The sequence below is a fragment of the Mus caroli genome, chromosome 16 (genome assembly GCF_900094665.2).
Source record: "Mus caroli chromosome 16, CAROLI_EIJ_v1.1, whole genome shotgun sequence".
Classification (NCBI taxonomy): Eukaryota; Metazoa; Chordata; class Mammalia; order Rodentia; family Muridae; genus Mus; species Mus caroli.
In genome coordinates, this window is record NC_034585.1 from 45,738,058 (window position 1) to 45,743,575 (window position 5,518).

Consider the following 5,518-nt stretch of genomic DNA (forward strand, 5'->3'; position numbering starts at 1 on the left):
AACTAACCAGTACCCTGGAGCTCTTGACTCTAGCTGCATATGTATCAAAAGATGGCCTAGTTGGCCATCACTGGAAAGAGAGGCTCATTGGACATGCAAACTTTATATGCCCCAGTACAGGGGAACACCAGGGCCTCAAAAATGGGAATGGGTGGGTAGGGAAGTGGGGTGGAGGGTATGGGGGACTTTTGGGATAGCATTGGAAATGTAAATGAGGAAAATACATAATAAAAAAATATTAAAGAAAAAAAGAAAAAGGTCATATAATTATGACCTTTTTCATTTCATGGTCAATGTTCTTATTAAATAGAAGATTTGCACAAAATTGGCAAATATCATGTTCTATTCAAATTATTTATATTTAATTTGCCTCAGAGAAGTTAGACAGCTTCATACAAAGGATATGTAGTACAGTGGAGAGACCTTGCTTTTAGTATCAGCTACTAATCTGCAAGATGCTCATCTATGACCTTAGGTAAGCAAGTGATTACCTCAGTAAGCATGTGATCACTTCAGTCTTAGGTTAGTTACCTTTTGAGTAATGACATTAAATTAAATTGGAGCCAAATGCCTTTTAAGCCCTAATACTTTGATGTTGATCCCAGTTGACATTTGAAACACAGAGAAGCCCCTAGGATACTGCATGCAGAAGTTAATGCCTATTGTGGTAGAGCTTGGAATGCCTGTATGCCAGTGGAAGTATGGAGGGAAAAGGTTGTCCTTACAAGGTATGGAGGTGAATAAGGACTCTATCGAGAATTGGACTTGAGGACATTTATGTTACATTCTCACAAGGACTGGATACACTCTGCCCATGTTCAGAAACTTTGAGTGAATCTTAATTAAATTGTTATATGTTAGGTTGTTTGGATCTTCCAATTCATCATAATGTTGAGGCTGTGGCATGGTTATTGCTTACGGTTCTTAGTCATGTTTATAGTGATAGGATGAAGAACTCATGAAAATATGTTTTGTAATTTTTTCCTTCTTTTTATATATATATTACATTTGACACATTTAATAACTATACCCTTACATACAAAACTTTCCAAGTATCATTGCTCAGGTATTATGGCCAATGTGTACAGTTAAGTGTTGGCCCACTATATGAAAGTAACAATAAACAATCAGCAAACAATTTGTTCTCAGGAGCTTTACCAGGAAATAAGAATTTATTGCATACATTGCAAAAGGAAATTTCTTCTATAAGCATTGGTGTTTAGAAGACAGTTTGAGAGATATATCATATCCTTGACAGAAGAATAGCAACAGTTTCCCAATTGAGGCCTATGATCTCCTCAGATGCAGGTTTTTATCCTGGCTTAGTGTAAAAGATTAAAAAAGATGCTAACTCTTCTGTGGAGTTGATTGAACACACTATAGATGTGCTAGTATCCACCTCCCCTTCTGCCCTCTGACAGTTCATCATCCAATCCCTCCCCCCCTGTATCCAAGAGGATGTACCCACTCCCCACCCTCAACCACTGCCAGGCCTTCTCACTCCCTGTGTTCCACACAAACACACAACATACATGAAGAATAACAAGATAGAAAAACCCTTAGCCAAACTAATTAGACAGCACAGGAACAGTATCCTAATTAACAAAATCAGAAATGAAAAAGGAGACATAACAACAGATCCTGAGGAAATCCAAAACATCATCAGATCCACTACAAAAGGCTATACTCAACAAAACTAGAAAACCTGGATGAAATGAACAACTTCCTAGACAGATGCCAGGTACCAAAGTTAAATCAGGATCAGATTAACGATTTTAACAGTCCCATTTCCCCTAAAGAAATAGAAGCAGTCATCAATAGTCTCCCAACCAAATAAAGCCCAGGACCAGACAGGTTTAATGCAGAGTTCTATCAGACCTTCAAAGAAGACCTAATATCAATACTTCTCAAATTATTCCACAAAATAGAAAAAGAAGGTACTCTACTCAATTCGTTCTATGAAGCCTCAGTTACTCTGATATATAATCCACACAATGACCCAACAAAGAAAGAGAACTTCAGATCAATTTCCCTTATGAATATTGATGCAAAAATACTCAATAAAATTCTTGCAAACCAAATCCAAGAAGACATCAAAAAACAATCATCCATCATGACCAAGTAGGCTTCATCTCAGGGATGCAGGGAGGGTTCAACATACAGCAATCCATTAATGTAATCCACTACATAAAGAAACTCAAGAACAAAACAAAACAAAAACAAAACAAAACAAAACAAAACAAAAACAAACCACATGATCATCTCATTAGATGTCAAGAAAAGATTTGACAAAATCCAACACCTTTTCATGAAAAAGTATTAGAAAAATCAGGAATTCAAGGCCCATACCTAAACATAGTAATAGCAGTATACAGCAAACCAATAGCCAACATCAAACTAAATGTAGAGAAACTTGAAGCAATCCCACCAAAATCAGGGCTTAGAAAAGGTTGCCCACTCTCTCTCCCTACCTATTCAATATACTACTTGAAGTCCTAGCCAGAGCAATTAGACAACAAAAGAAGATCAAGGGGATACAAATTGGAAAGGAAGAAGTCAAATTATCACTATTTGCAGATGATATGATAGTACACACAAGTGACCCTAAAATTTCCACCAGAGAACCCCTAAACCTGATAAACAACTTTAGCGAAGTAGATGGATATAAAATCAGTGGCCTTTCTCTACACAAAGGATAAACTGACTGAGAAAGAAATTAGAGAAACAACACCCTTCACAATAGTCACAAATAATATAAAATACCTTGGTATGACTCTAAGGAAGTGAAAGAGTGGTATGATAAGAACTTCAAGTCTCCTAAGAAAGAAATCAAAGATTTCAGAAGATGGAAAGAACTCCCATGCTCATGAATTGGCAGGATTAATATAGTAAAAATGGCCATCCTACCAAAAGCAATCTACAAGTTCGGTGCAATTTCCATCAAAATTCCAACTCAATTCTTCACTGAGTTAGAAAAGGCAACTTGCAAATTCATCTGGAATAACAAAAAACCTAGGATATCAAAAAACATTCTCAACAATAAAGAAACTTCTGGTGGAATCACCATCCTTGGACTCAAGCTGTACTACAAAGAAATTGTGATTAAAAATTTCATGGTACAGGTACAGTGACAGGCAGGTAGATCGTTGGAATAGACTTGAAGACCCAGAAATGAACCCACACACCCATGGTCACTTGATCTTTGACAAGGGAGCTAAAACCATCCAGTGGGAGAAAAGGGCAGCATTTTCAACAAATGGTGCTGGATCAGCTGTTGATTAGCATGTAGAAGAATGCGAATCTATCCATTCTTAACTCCTTGTGCAAAGCTCAAGTCCAAGTGGATCAAGGACCTCCACATAAAACCAGATGCTACGCACACTACAGTGTAGTCTACTTGACAGGCCGAGAAGCCTGGAAGCACTCACGAGGCAAAGAGTTTCAGAGAAACTCACCTCCTGGAACCTTGGTGTTCTCATAACCCATATACTCATACCCTATCCCCGAGTTAGTCTGGTGTCTGGATCCACGTGCTCTCTTTTAGTATTATTTAATTATAAGTGCCTTTTAAGATTGAATTCTGACATAGCTAAGCCTTCGTCAGTGTTCCAACATCCTAGAAAATCCTTGAAGCTAAAAAACTTGGAATTCAGTAGGAATTCAGTGAGAAGGTTATCTATTCAGTAACATTCAAATTTACTTCTAGTAGAGACAGTGAAACTAATTAGGCATTACAAAGAATGGAGCCAGAATAGCTCAGGGCTGGTCTGCAGAGTGTTTACTTGGGACAATAGCCAGTCTTACCCAGACAAGGGACTTCACAATGGCCTAGTGAATAGGTGGGTTTACCATGAAAAAGTTAGGGAATCTCACTGAGACAGGAATCTTCACTACAGCCAGGTATAGCAGGCTACATTGCATATTAGAAGCAAGTTGGAGAATTCTTCTGACAAATGAAGATTCTCCACAGATACTTAAAAGAACAGCCAAGTTGCATTCATACAAGAATTTATCAAGGCCTAGGAAATAGGGGGGTTGTGGTATTGCATTATTCATGAGAAGGCCTGCTAGAGCAGACCCCCCTGGTGCTAGCTTTCACAAGGCTCAAATGAGTAGCACAAATTGTGACTAGTTTGTGAAATTCTTACTTGTCATTAGCTGACCCTAAGCAGAGCGGTTTTATCTTTACTGTAAATATTACCTGGTTCCTATAAGTTCTTTTGAAGTCATTCCTTTATTTTGTGTCAGGTAACTTCAATGTACTTTGCCTGCTGTGACATCCTACCTCTCTGTTTTCTGTATTATATAAGACTGGTGTTCACTTTGTGACAATACATTCAGATTCTACACAACCTCTTATGTTCATCTGTCTGTCATTTATTCGACTCCTTGTCCATCTGCAACCAGAGACCTGTTCTACACAGACAAGGGACCAAGAAGGTCTGTGGCAACCAGAGACACTGAAAGTTTTAGAGGAGAAAGTGGGGAAGAGCCTTGAACATATCAGCACAGGGGGGAAAATCATGAACAGAAGACCAATGGCTTGTGCTCTAAGATCAAGAACTGACAAATGGAGTCTGTGCAGATCAGCTCGTAGACTGTGGAGGGTGAGCAAGCAGACTGCAGAAGCGACACAGCTTCTGGGACAGGCCCTGTTTAGGGCTGCAGAGATCAGGGCACCTTCACCAGAGGAGAGGTGGCCACTCAGGAGGGCTCTGACCCCCAGAGCGGCAACCCATCTTCTGGAACAGGCCCTGTTTCAGACCTTCATCTTCATCCAGGAGGCAGGTCTGAATGCCAGACCTCTGTGCACCTTCCCTGCAAGAGGAGAGCTTGCCTGAAGAGAGTACTCTGACCACTGAGACTCAGAAGAGAGCTTGTACCCCAGGACAGTGGACAGAGGCTTACAGAATTACAGGAGGAACAGGCTCCAGCCAGAGACAACTATAACAACTAACACCAGAGATTACCAGATGGCAAAAGGCAAACATAAGAATCTTACCAACAGAAACCAAGACTACTCACTATCACCAGAACCCAGCACTCCCAACTCAGCCAGTCCTGGATACCCAACACACCCAAAAAGCAAGATTCGGATACAAAATCATATCTCATGATGCTGATAGAGGACCCTAAGAAGGGCATTAATAACTCACTTAAAGAAATACAGGATAACACTGCTAAACAGGTAGAAGCCCTTAAAGAGGAAACACAGAAATTCCTTAAAGAATAACAGAAAAACACAACAAAACAGGTGATAGAATTGAAGAAAACCATCCAAGACCTAAAAAGGGAAATAGAAACAATAAAGAAAACCCAAAGTGAGACAATGCTGGAGATAGAAACCCTAGGAAAGAAATCAGGAACCATAGATGCGAGCATCAGGAACAGAATACAAGAGATGGAAGAGAGAATCTCAGGATTCCTTATCGAGGAAAAAGTGGGGAAAAGCCTCGAAGATATGGGCACTGGGAAAAATTCCTAAACAGAACAGCAATGGCTTGTGCTGTAAGATCTA